At 43.0% G+C, this 14487-nt stretch overlaps 1 long non-coding RNA gene across 1 annotated transcript; it reads left to right on the plus strand.

Moving 5' to 3' along the window:
* The first annotated feature begins 2530 nt into the window (after positions 1-2530).
* Positions 2531-13956, plus strand: LOC148119146 (uncharacterized). The gene is made up of 3 exons (XR_015735472.1): positions 2531-2656; positions 6511-7962; positions 9771-13956. It is a non-coding gene; the product is annotated as an uncharacterized LOC148119146 (long non-coding RNA).
* The last annotated feature ends 531 nt before the right edge of the window (positions 13957-14487 follow it).

Below are 14487 nucleotides of genomic sequence, written 5' to 3' on the forward strand. Positions count from 1 at the left end.
GTGTATGATGTATAAATGAAGTTGTACCATTTGAGGTGATAATGCTACCAGCAAGAGTCAAAACCTAACAAAACGATGAGACCATATAAAAAAAACTTTCCTGTTGAGTTAATTTACGGGGGGTGGGAAGGGTCTAAGAGACTCTCAGGCCAACATAGGCTATTTCTGTTGTCATTGGTTGCCAGCCAGATCTTCAAGTTCAGATCCTATTGGTGAAGATACCACACCCTTCCAACACGGGAATTGGAGGAGTTACAGTCTAGTTGACCTAAAATTCTCCTGAGAACTGGCCTTCACATCCTCAGAAGGCATTGTGTAAACTGACAAGGAGAGGAGAAATGTGTTGGCTCACCCATCTGCAGTTCTATTATCTGCAGAAATGAACGGGCCTGCGAGATAGCTGCAATGGTGCAATAGTGGCGCTTTTATCTCGGGGAAACAAACACCTGGCTAAGGCATGTATGTCTGGTACTGCAAACCTAGACAAACAACCTTGGCTGAAGACTGTTGGAGACTGGCTTCGACAAGTATACCACTTACCAGGGTAGGGGAATGAGGACGAGAAAAATAAGAGAATGAAGACATGGGTGAAAATAAAACAGACTCAGGAAGGTACTGGGAGGGAGTTCCAGTGAATATGAAATTGCCCACATTTAATTTCCATTTTCTTAAAATACTCAGACCACAAGAGGTAGTAGTAAGATAAAAAATTCATTAACATGATACAAACCAATTAACAAAACAGTTGAAGGATTGTGGCCTAAAACCTGTTGTCAGAACAAGACAAGTAAAGCTCACACCCTAGACCAAAACATTCTGTAGGCAAACCACTCCCTGGGTGGAATCCATTGTTATCTCCCCCTAATGAAGCAGTAACACAGTTGGATCCTTAGACTTTTGTTAGAGGTAGAAAGAGATCTACCTCTCTATACCTGAAACACAAGGTCTGAATATTAGTCACACCTGTTGACAATAACCTTGAGAGAGCACAAAACTCTCTGGTCTAAATCAAGGTGGGCCCTCTGTTTGAGGTGGAAACAGACAATAACCTTGAAGGAACAGAAGTAAGTTCCAACTCTCTGATCATTGGTCAGGGTGGAGAGGATCTACCTCTGCGGCCATCTTAGTGTCCAAAACACCAAGTAACCACACCCTAGGCCAGGGTGTGCAACCATAGTTGTTGTCAACAACTTTAAGCAAACTGAAGTTCTCTGACTTCAGACAAGGAGAAAATAGACCCACATTTTTGCTCCTCCACAGAAGACGTCATGGACCAGAGAGTAGAAGAGAACAACTACTTCTATTTTTTTTTTAAAATCAATGTGATGTCTAACCGTGTTCCAAATGCATAACCTTGTACCCACAGAGAAGTCCAGCAACTGGCCCTCAGCAAAGCAGCTTCCTTTCTAATAGGGGACTGTTACAGAGACTCAACCTGTCAAAATGCAGAGAAGTGACTATGCCGTGCTGAATCTTCACGTGCTGATCTGCAGTTGTGTCTTTTAAGGAACCTGTAAACCCGGCCTCTCAATAATGCGGTTACATATACAAGAGACACCTGACAACAGCAGTTCGTGTGCAAATGTGGACAGGGCGATGCCACATGGAACAGCACGAGAAGAAGAACTACCGGTTGTCATTACCTATGAAAGGGGGAATGCTTCCTCTACAGGGACAAGATCCCACATAGGCTGTCCAGTCCCTATTGGTCCAATCTGGACACAGGGGCAAATGATCAAGGCTGATTGGACTCAGTAGGTTAGAAATGCATGTGTGTAAGTATGTGCACAAACCACACATACACATGCTTGTTGCTCAGTAGAGCGATCATAATTTGAGAAGTACATGAGGTAAACTGAGGTACAAAGGGGAATGGGCTTGGTGGAAGATATTTAGATGCAGTCTTCATATGTGAAGTTCTCAATAGACCTTAAAAGAACGAGTTCCTGGTTGGGCAGCAATACTGAGGAAATGTGAAAACTGCATCTGGGAATTTGAGAACAAGTTCACCAAGTGATTGGAAATGTTTTCCCAAAGTAAATGAAAAAACACAAATGGAATAATCTTTGGAAGTTGCTTCAACTGAGAAATACAAATTAATGGATTAATTTGTTTGATCACAAGTCAACAGTGTACAGATATCGACCGATGACCCTTTAACTCAGGATAAACCAGAAACAGAGACTGAACCCCAATCCGACCTTCAGAAACTGAGTCTGGTCTCATATAGAAAGGAGACTCTGGAAAGGAAGAAGTGAGGGGAGATGCAGCCCGGCTGGGATGTCTCTGCACAAAAGGCAGAGAACAAGCAAAACTTCTACTCTAACCCTGCTCTCACAGGACCCCAGCTGCAGTCCAGGTCAGCCTGAAATCACTATAGAGCAGACACGAGTCACATGACTGCAACCTGACCAATGAGGAAGTTGTGATTAGTTACCGAATCTGATTGGTTCATTTCAGTGCCTATCACCAATCAGGTCACAGATCAGAACCCACGGCACGAGGAATGTGGCTAAGAGTCAGTTGGTGACAGTTATGTGCTGTTGAAGGCAGGGCTTTCAGTTGGAGGACACCAGTGGCAGAGGCTGTGCTCACAGACAATGCAGTTTGGCACGGATTTGGAAGAGGAGTTTCTCATCTACTCAAGCAACACCTGGTACGTCCTGATTGACTGCTGTCTTCCAAGACTGTTTTGCTTTCATGGGATCCACAATGTTCTTTCTTTCTTTCTTTCTTTCTTCCTTCCTTTCTTTCTTTCTTTCTTTCTTTCTTTCTTTCTTTCTTTCTTTCTTTCTTTCTTTCTTTCTTTCTTTCTCTCTCTCTCTCTCTCTCTCTCTCTCTCTCTCTCTCTCTCTTTCTTTCTTTCTTAAACCTCTTTGGAGTGTGGATTAGGCCATCAGCCCTTGTTCCTAATTGTGGTTAGTCAGGAGTCCAGGCCAGGATCCTGAACCACCTAGGACTCTGAGCATCACTGTTTGTCTAAAGAATCTGTGGTGGCTGAGACACCCAGGCTCCTTCCCAGAACACTGTGGACAGTCCCAGGGAGACTACTGTCCTATTCTATGTCCCCCCTGGCCTGTCTTATGTTACCTCAAATTTACCTTTGGAGACTGGCAAGTCATACATAACAAAGTCATTTTCATTTGCAACTGTTTTCTGGAAAAAATTAAATTTCATTTTTGGAACTATGGACTTTTTGTCCTGTATCCTCTTTAGATGTTTTATTTGTCAAAATTTATATTAGAATTGTCCTTCTGCTGTTAAGTGATGAACTCATTTTGAGCACGAACTTGTCCTTGTTTCTGTGTTGTTGAACTTGCTAGAAGGTTTCAGTTTCTTTCATTAAGGATTGTCGTATATAGGTACATAAACTCTTCCCTTACACCTCCTGTTCATTTCACACTTAGGGTTATTTTACATTATTTATTTTGCTGTGTGTGTTCATCAGTTTGTGTCACAACCCAGACACATGGAGTTCAGAGGGAAACTTGTGGCTCTAGGTGCTGTTTTCCCAACTGGGGGATAAGGGAGGGCGCTGACGTCAGCAGGTCTGGCAGTGGCTCCTGCAGACTGTGTAGAACATGCTGTAAAGTGTCTCCTTCACCCTTACTGGATACTTGGAGGAATATTAGTGTTAATTTTTTCAATCTTGGGTAGAATTTATATATGAATACATTCATATCAGTCTTTCATTTTATTGATATTTCATCACTGGAAATCTTTTATACTAATGTATTTTGATTATTCCCTCCTCCCTGGTCTATTCCTCCCAGACCCTCCTCAGCTCCCCAACCTTACAGAGATAAGATTTATCTCTTTTTCAGTTAAAAAAATTAATAAAACAGAGATAAAAAAACCAGAATAAGACTTCAAGATGTATAAGATACTCAAAGAAAGGACAGTGAGCCCAATTGTGTATCAAAATTTATTGGTTCATTTTGAGTTTGGCATTAATTTAGGGCAAGGATTCTACCTAGAGGAGTGGTGAGGATACCCAGTGAGAAACCACTGGAGATAACTTATTCTTCCTTTACCATCAGGAAACAATTGCAGATGTCTTCTTGGTTAGGGTTGGAACCCTGTGTCCCCTTCCTCTTTTCAGTGCAAGAACCTCCATCTGCTTGAACCTTTGTATACTTTTGTGTATTGCTACAGTCTCTGAATCCATGTGTTCCTCAGCCATGTTATATGTGGAATACAGGGTTTCTCTGTTTCCTTGGCATCATCTACTACCTCTGGCTCTTAGTGTCTTTCTATCTCCTCACTGAATAGCTCCCTCAACCTTGAGGGAAGGTTTTCATGAATCCTTCCCATTTAGGACTGCGTATCCCAAAGTCTCACACACTCTCTACATTGTTGTGAGTCTCAGTGTTAATTCCATCACCTTCAAGAATGGGCTACACTGGCACGGGCTGTTTGACACATACATATATACATATATACATACATACATACATATACATCTAGATATAGCCATATATCATTAAGAGTCATTTTATCACTGTCCTTTAGTAGAATAATAGTATCTGGTTTTCCCTAGGACCTTAAATGACCTTCTCAGTTTCTAGGCCCCTTTAGCAGTGTCAGGTATGGCGTCCATCTCCTGGAGTGACCTTCAATCCAATCAAAAAGTGGTTGCTTACTGCCATAGTATTTGTGCCACTATTGTACCAGTCCACTTTGCAGATGGGTCACTGTAGTCCTAGGGTTTTAGCTGGATGATATTGATGATTATCTTTCTCCTCCATTAGCATGCAGAGTACATTCCTGTATCATGAACATCAGTCAGTGGTGAAGCTGCTGGTTATGCACCAGCTCAACTTCTCCGTGTTGGATGACATACATAAGTGTGGTCTTCATCAATAGGGCATAACAGTAAGGTTGCAGAATGAGCTAGTGGGTTCTCATGGGGTCCTTTTCCAGATATTGAGAAAGATAGAATCCAATCATGTCACTGGACTAAAACTTTTTTTTCAGATTTTTTTTCAATGAATATTGAACTATGTTTCTCACTATTGACCTGCTTAGGTTTTTATTTGCCCTCTTTTCAGTTTTGGGAGGTTACATATGTAGACATTTGTCCCTTTGCTCCAGTTTTATAATTCATAAGATTTAACGATTTAAAATACTTCCAGATAAGGGAACATGTGAACAAGTGTGGTCAGGGACACCACAGGAACACAGCCCAAAGAATCAATTGACCAGGAATATGGGGGCCTTTGTGGAATGGGGTCTTACCTAGGTCCTCTGTGTATATGTTCTGACTGAATAGCTTGATGTTACTGTGCGATTCCTAACAGTGGGAGTGGGGGACATTGGGACGTGTTTCATGACTGGTTTCATGACGTCATCTTATCAGAAAACATCATCCCCGTTATATGCCCTGAGGAGACACATTATCAGATTTAAAAAAAGAGCAGTAAAAGAAAAGAATGTAAATTGAATAATCATGGTTGAAATTGTCACAAATATTAAAAGATTAAGAAAAAATTTGAAAATTCAAAATAAGTTATAAATGTACTTATGACTTAGTATATGATTAATATGGATTTCTGAGAAATGTTTCATGAATTGAGTTAGCATGAATGCAAATGACTACTAACTATTGCATCATGGTGTTCTACATTATTTAAGGAATAATTTTCACTGTGGTGTTAACAACTGAAATATCATCATATTCACCAAATTATCTCTAGTAAAATATACAGTTTGGGAACGGGAAAAGTAGGTATTCTGATAGCATAAGCTTTTTGATGATTCCTTTAGAATCTGGGGATACAAAGGTTTTCTTGGTATGTAATAAATAAATTAATAATTTGCATTTCTTTCCCTCAGCATAAACAGCATCTGCTAAACTGTGCATCGTGATCCTTCTGGTCCCTCTGATTTAGTTATGTCTTCAGGCATGTTGATTCTGTTACTATTTGTAATCTATAATTTCATTAAGAAAGTATCCCAAGTGTTCATGGTTATATGATTTGTATTGTTTCAGTTATTAAGAACTTAGTAGTGAACAAGGTAGCAAAATTTAATCCCAAGACTGCTAATGAAATGGTTTGGTATAGATTTACTAACACATTTTATCTTCAAAATCATTTATAGAATAGATATGCTGTCTCCATGTCAAAATAAAACAACTGTTCTGTGTCCAAAATACTCCTACATGATTCCAGTGATTCTAGCCATTTTTTCTGTAACAGAAAATCTCTGTCTGTAGACTTCCACTGTATCTTCTCCTTCTTGATCACTTTGGGGTCTGTTCTTCCTTTTCAATAATCTAGTTTTTACGTCTCTGTGTGTTCATTGTTGTCCATTTCCTTACATTCTGTTCTCATCTTCAGAATATTTCCCAGGTACTTATTTGGATTTTGGTTTATTCTTATTTTTCTGTGACCCAAAAGTTTATTATAAGTTTGCTTCAGAAGTCTGTCCTTTTTCCATGTAGAATTTGAAAGTCACAAACGTTACTCCTTGACCCAATCCTCTTTATTCTCCTCTGGTTTTGTCCAGTTGGTGTGGAAATTATGAAGAAACTTCTGAGCAAGAGAAGAGAGGATGTGACAATGCAGATGGACCCAAAAAGCAGTGCCTCTGAAGAGGAGATCCTCACAGACCCTTCATGACCCTGTGTGCAATGCTGTTCTCATGACTGTAGTGAACTGTGCACACCATCTAAGTGAAGATGTGCTGGGCCTGCTCCTCCTGCAGACAGCCCACTTTCTCCGTGTGGCTCCCCAGATCTCCGTGAACAGCATGCTCCATCACCATATAGGTGTGTTCTTTGGTACTGACAATGTGGAACAGCTAGATGATGTTTGCCTGGTCCAGCCCTTTGAAGATGTCGATTTTTGTCATATTTTTGCAGTCATTCTTCTTACTATTTTCAAGAATCTTAACAGCAACTTGCACCCTTGTGTGGAGGGGACAGCCAGCTATACCTCAGCAAAGTTCTCTTTTCCAGGAGTCCTGAGTATGATTAGGGATCCTATTTAAGTGATAAGCCTCTCTGATTCTCCATGACCCTATGTATAATGCTGTTCTCATGACAGTAGTGAACTGCACACACCATCTGAGTGAAGATGTGCTGGGCCTGCTCCTCCTGCAGACAGCCCACTTTGTCAATGTGGCCTCCCAGATCTCCCTTTATTGCATACTCCATTATGTATTAATGGTCTCTATTATGTCTATTATTGATGATGTGGCAAAGCTAGATGATGTTTGACTGGTCCAGCACTTTGAAGATGTTGATTTCTGTTATTTTGTTGTAGTCATGTGTCCTACCACTTACCAGGATCTTCACAGCAACTCACACCTCTGTGTGGAGGTGGCAGGCCAGCTTTGCCTCAGCAGAGGTCTCTTGTCCAGGAGTCCTGAGTATGACGTAATGATCTTGTAAGGGATAAGCCTCTCTGCAGGTTGAGACCTGACGTGGGTGTTTTTGTGGTGTGACTGAGAAGGCAGATCTGGGAGCCCTGCAGTTAGTCCAGATGGCTGTGTGCTTTACTGCAGAGAAGTCCAGTACAAAAAGAGACAAAACCTCTACCGTAGGCTTCTCCAGAGGAACACATAGTAAACATGATATATATCCCACTTATGGCCTTCCCTAGCATCGTTCTAATAGTGGAGCCTTGAGAAACCCCACAAAATCTACCCATGAATTACAAGCACCTATGGACCAGTCTTCATGAACCTAGAAGAACAATGCTCATTCATCCTTCTGTCCTATCAAGGTCAAGTCCAAAGGAAAGTTATGTCCCTTTGGGGAGAGGTGAATCCCCTCCACCGTCTTCCTCCCAGGTCTGCTGTTGTGTTTGCATCCTGCCTATATCCCTTTGTCACTCTCCACACAGGAGACACAGTCCCGCTGCATTCTGGTTCAGTCTAGATGTTGGAGAAAGGACCAGTTACTCTGTGATGTTTACCAGAACCGTATTTGTGTCTTGACAGGACAGTGACTGCAAGGTAAACAGAAATGGGTGAAAGTGTGGATGGGATGCTGGGAGGTTGCCTCACCTTGGAAGGTGGGTAATGCTTGCCTGTCCTGGACACAGTGGATACACGAGTCAGTCAGCAATCTGGGAAGTACATGTTATTCATACCCCACATCAATGGTCAGGCTTAGAGAGAGCCTTGACCATAGAGCTGGGGTTCCAGCCCGGTTGTCTGGTTAGGAGGTCTCCTGTCAATGTTGGCTATGGGCTTGTCATGAACACTCTCAAGTAGGGTTCTGCTCTCTGCAATATAGAGTGCACACTTTCCAGGCAGGACTGAATGCCAGGGCTCCAGTGTGGGTCTCAAATGCTGAAGGTATCACTGAAAATACTAATTTAATCCTGTTGTATGAGAGAGGTTTATGTTCTCTGATTATCCTTGACACTGATAAGCATATGGCTGCCAAAGCCACCCTTTTCAGTTCCCAGGAAGGTGGTTATTGAGCTCATGATGCAGAGGGGTAGAGGCGTAGTGAAGGACAACAGACAAATAGATTCAGAGGAATTTGGGGGATAAGTTATGACAAGCAATGCATCTCTGCCCTCTGGCCCTCTCGCCCCAAATTATTGTGGAAGAAATGTTTGAGGAGAAGAGGGTGAATATCTTCTTACACCTGTATGGGAGGACAATCACTCTGCCACAGGCCAGCTACTTAGTCTGTAATTGGCTGAAGACCTTTGAGCAGGAGGATGCAGACAGCCTTGCAAGGAAAAGCAGTTGTGAGACACTGAGGCTCTTACTTATGTGGTCATAATCACTGTACATCAGTGGGATGTTTCAGTCCTAATGCACTTTACTGAAGCTAAGGCCTGGGAAGGGAGACTTGGGTGCTATGTCCAGGTCAGTGATTCCCAGGAGAGACAGCCCAAGAGAATCACTGGCTCCAGACCCAGGAGATTGTCTCAGTATAAAGAGATGTGAGGTATATTTCTGTTTATACTGAGAATTGCCTTGGGTCTGATGGTGACTTTGTGTGTCCCTTCTACTCAGGGAGACATGTTGCCTTTCACCTGGGAGAATAGAAGTCAGCTAAAAACTAGGACTCCACACCCAACTCTTCCATCCTCCACTGCTGGTCTGCTGGATGGACAGGAACAGGTGCACTTAGTACCAACTATTTGTAGCAGGAACTGAACACACATCATCCCCAAAGCTGTCCTCAGGTATCCATCGTGCAGAGGACAAAGCTGATTCTTTGAGATGTTATTTTGGACAAAGTATATTTGATTTGGAAACTGCTTAATGTTCACCCAGTGACCTATTGACTGAGCTATGATGACCATATTAATAATGTTGGATCCCTAGTGGTCTCATAGGTCTCCTCCAGATCTCTAGTTTCTGTCCTTTCTCTCCGAATGTCTGCAGACTCTTTAGGACTTGTTCTATTGTGGATGCTCATTTTCACCAGGGATGTATCCTGTCTGATGTAGGCAAGTGTAAGTGAGATGGGGTGCAGCAAGCAGAATGCCCGTGTTTAGGCATAATGTTTGGATGCTGCAATTAATTCTTTGTTCTCAAACCCTCCTTCCTGCAAAGTAGCAGTGCAGCCAAGAGATATCACTTCCTGCAGTCTGAGGTCTCCAAAGAGACCATAATGAGGTTGGCCTAGGGAATGGCACATGGGAAGACAATGGGAATTATTATGCGTGTCTCATTAGTCGCTGAACTGCATTAAAAGTGAACTTGCCATTATCCTCTTTGGGCAGATTTCTTGAGCTTCGGGTATGTGGAATCTTAGCCAGCTCTTATATTGGTCTCTAATATTTCTTCTCTTGCAGGTGCCTGATCACATCCTGAAACACACACCCAGAAATTCCTGACCTGAGGACGTGCACACTCAGCACTAGAGCTAGTGATGTAGGAGAGCTCTCTCTTTTCACTGGAAAACTAGCAGGCCCTTTCCTGAGCTCTCCAGTTCAGAAGCTCCCCAAGGATATCCTGGGTATGACAATGAAATGAATTCTGTTGCAGCTTCCTATCACAGACCCCCCACTCCATTATCAGCAAATTCTGCGGGTTAAAGGAGGATCAATGTGTGGAAGCCTCCCGGTGGACGTTCTACTGTGGAGTCCTTGTTCCTCTTCGATGCTGTGCTTGTTTTGACAGTGCAGAAAGGTGACCTACGCCTCTCTATTCTGACAGATGCCCCAGTAAACCTACTTGTGCAGATTGAAAAAGTGCCCCAGCAGAGCGTGTGGGAACTAATGAGCCTCTTTGCAAAGTATTGGGACAGCATTGCCTGTGAAGGGCAGTGTCCAGGGGCCCCTTTTCCAGTACATGGTGTACTTGGGGTCCTCTGCTCGTATAGTATGCCATTTGTCTTGGAGAAACAATGAACAAATACTGAATTATTGTTGTAAAATTTCAAGAGATTTATTCTAATTGACATTCAGAAGAGTTTAGGATGTCTGAGTAGAAGACAAAGGAATATATCTCTCACACACCCCTATTTCTCAGCACCCGTCACTGTTGTTAAAGTGACAGACCTACCCACATTATGTCAGCTAACTTTCTCAGTGGCATCCAAAACCAGCTAGACAGTGAAAATGGACTGTCCTCCAAGGGCTGCAGGTTAACTATGCAAAAGCAGTCAATAGCAAACCCATTAAGAAACTCAACACAATCTCAAATGTTACACCTGCCCCAGATCCAAACTCTACAATGTTCATGCAACAGTTACAGAAGAGATCTATGTAAGTTTCTGCTCATAAGGAGGAAGATCAGAAACAACCCAGAGAACACTAACTGTTTTCATGTGAGCTCTGCAGCCACCACACAACAAATAGAGAGACTGGAGAACGGCTTGAGGAGACAACTCCTCAGGACATCTAGAGAGAGCCTGGCCTCTGACTCAGCCCAGGAGAGAACAAATTCCTGTTCTAAGCCAAGATGGTGGTTTACTGCCTAGCAGTGTCAGCGGTGTCCAGGCAGACAGGCCAATGTGTTCTGTGTATCGCTCTTTACACGCATGCAACCCCCAAGATTACTGCTTAAGGATGTGAGACAGATACAGAGTGATAACTTTCCAAAGCTGTGGTCACGTACATCTCTGACTGTCAACTTTTCCCTAAGCCCAGGAGGAAGAGGAGGTTGAAGAAATATATTGGGCTTTCTGGAGCTGGTGAGTCTCCATGTTGCTGCTTCTGGAGCCCGGAAATCCTAGAGCTGCACACTCCCCAGCCCTGCTCCACACCCATTGCTGGATGCATGTAGAACACAACACCCTCCTTCTTCCCTACAATGACTGCAAGGCACCAGGCTGTGCTGTGCTAGATCTGCCACACACCCCAAAGTACTACGTGTCAGGTCCTGATGGACACCGACAGCCCACAATCCACATATACATTTAGGTTAGAATTTACCTGACATTCATGCCCTTTCCAAATACAATTTCAGTGCAGATCCAGGCATGCATACAATGCAAAGCCTCTCACTGTTTTCTTGCCTGCATACACTACTATTCAGTGGCAGGGGATTTAGCATGGCTGAAAATTAGCAGTTCCTTGCGGGCAGTTAACAGAGGTGTAGTAAGAGACACTGAGCATTGCCTGATGTTAGGCACAATTTGAGGCTCAGGATTGTAGAGTGCAGAGGTATGTGATACATAGTGTCGCCCACGGGCTCAGGTAGGTGGTAAGCAAGCCCTGAAATCAAAGAGTGAGTTTCAGACTGCCTTGGTGATGGAAGGAGTGTCCAGGTTGCCTGATAACAAGTAGAGCACTCATGAATTTGACGATAGCATTAGGGGTGTCTAATAAGGCCTGAAGAGTGCACAACCGTGATATTGATATGACTCTGTGGGAGCTTTAGGGAGATGCTCTACAGTGTCTTATGAATACAGCACTGCATGTTGTGTGGCAGCATTTGTGAAGTGTCTATGTATAATAGGGTCTGACACATGGCGATCAATGTAGAATATCAGGGGCGTCTCCAGTAGTACCTGAGCAATAGTAGTATATGGTGAGCAGAGGTGATGGTGATGATGCTTTAAGGAACTGTGTGTGTGTGTGTGGTCTTATGGTGATGGTGGAGAAAGCGTACTTATGGCTGTTACCTAAAGTGTATATAAAGCTATGTACTGTTGCAATTTTCATTGTACTGTGTGTTTCATGACAACATGAAAGAAAGGTTCACTAACTCCTTCAAGGTGAGAGAGAGAATAAGAGGATGTGAATGCATCATAGTTGACCAGGACGTCTTATCTGGTTGAATACTGTTTCTCATGCTCAACTGTATTTCTAAACGTTGATTTTGCTGTTAGTTTATTATTTGGTGCCTGGTGATGAGCAGGGCATTTCCTCCAGACTGGAGTATCTGTGGAGCACATTGTAGCTTCTGCATCCCTTGGCTCTTTCTTCTGTACCCTCTCCCCAGCTTCTATACTGATGGGAAAAGCTGGTTCCTTGCTCTCCCGCTAAGGGTAGAGGGAGGCCCAGAGAACCTTCAGGGATCACATTTAACCAGGGTGTCTCTTCTTGTTTATGACTTTCCCTGCAGCTCATTCAGTATTTCAAAATATTGATGTGACTATTAGTTTACAATTTGGTTGTCTGTGTATTAGAAATGACACAGTGCCTTCACATTTCTAGCCCACGGAGGACATAGGCTGTATGACTCTGGGAATGATTTCCTTAGTGGCATGTGGTGTACATTGTTGAATGTGGCCCAGCCAGTGTCATTCCATGTGCAACCATAATGTGATAGGGATTTGACAAATGTAGGGAATGGGACACTCTGTGGTGGTGATGAACTTGTGCATACCATCAAGGATGTTTTCCACATATGTGAAATGATCAGGGACCATGATATATAGGATGATGTTCAAGCTCCACTTATCTCCTGCCAGTTCTTCAAATAGTTTCCTTGTTAAGATTTGTGAGGCCCAAAGGAGTAAGGAGCCACAGACCTCCTCCAACATCTGCACCTCTGCAATTGAGTTGCCTTTCTGAATTCACAATGCCTGACCTTACCCACTACATCAAGGTTATTCTCTATTTTACTATCACGGTGTGCAATTCATCTTTGTTGTAGAAATTGCACCGAGGACACGAACTGATTATTGTTCTATTACCTTCTTATTATACCGTCTCTCGCTGAAGTACATCTCTGCTTCATAGGGAGAGGGAGATGAGGAGGGCTTCCGTGGATCCTATTTAAGCTGGCTGCCTCTTGTAATGATGGCTGACCATATTGCTCAGCTGGTATTTTAGAATATGGATTGTTGTCTATAGTTTGGTCACCTGGATACTGAACAGGGCATCACTTGTTCATGTGGGACAATCTGTGGAGCATGGTATAGCTTCTTCAAGGAGTAAGTCACAAAACAATCCCACACAAGTTTGGAATTATGATTAATAAAAGGGTTATTTATTTAAAAGCAAAAACTTACAGATTGCCGTCCTAGACAACAGCCCCTGCATGACCAGGAAAGGCGTCTGGTAGCCAGAAGCAGAGTCTGAAGCAAGAGAGGGAGCATGCGGCTACTGCTGCTTTTTCAAGTCAAAGAAACACGCCCCAGTGGGCTGGTATCTTAAAGGCTATTGGCTGAAGGAGCAGAAGGAGCTCCCGCAGCAGCTTCTGCGTCCCTTACCTCTTTCTTCCACACCCTCTTCCTGAAAGTGATCTATTCTATTGTATAGCTGATTCACTAGATCTCTTCTTCAAGGGAAATGGAGGCTAAGAGGAACCCAACATGTCCTATTTAACCCGGGGATCTCATTGAGGTGATAGCTGTCCCTATAGCTCAGTTGGTATCAATCAGGATATTTCTGTTGCTAGTTTAATATTTGGTGCCTGGGTGCTGATCAGGGCATCAACTTCAGCATGGGGCAGCTTCTGCATCCCTTGCCTTTTTCTTCCATACCCTCTTCCTGAAAGTGATCTTCCCAACCTCTAGACTGATTGAAAAACCTTGTTCACTAGCTCTCTTCAAGGTAAGAGGTATCCTAAGAGGACCTTTAGAGATCATATTTAATCAGGACATATCTTGCTTATGGCTGGCCTAATAGCTGAAGTGGTAGTTGAGAATATTATTGTTGCTGTTAGTTTACTATTTAGTCACATGGGTGCTGAACAAGGCACACCTCCAGGCTGGAGTATCTGTGGAGCATGGTGTGACTTCTGCAACCCTTGCCTCTTTCTTTACACAACCTTCCTGAAAGTCACACTTCCCAGCTTCTTGAATTTGTTCTCCTATTCAAGAGGAGAGTGATGATAAAGGGACCTGTGTGGATCATATTTAACCAGTGTGTCTAATCATGCTGATGATTGTTGCCAATGTTCAACTGATATTTCAGAATATCGATTGTTGCGGTTAGTTTATTATTTGGTCACCTGAGTTCTGGGCAGGGTGTCTCCTCCAGGGAGAAGTACCTTTGGAGAATGGTGTAGCTTCTGCATTCCTTGCCTCTTTTTTCCACACCCTCTTTCTGAAAGTGAATCTTCCCAGCTTCTGCACTGATGAAATTCTGGCTCACTGGCTCTCTTCTTTATGGG

The sequence above is a fragment of the Myodes glareolus genome, chromosome 18 (assembly GCF_982192425.1).
Source record: "Myodes glareolus chromosome 18, mMyoGla1.1, whole genome shotgun sequence".
Lineage (NCBI taxonomy): Eukaryota > Metazoa > Chordata > Mammalia > Rodentia > Cricetidae > Myodes > Myodes glareolus.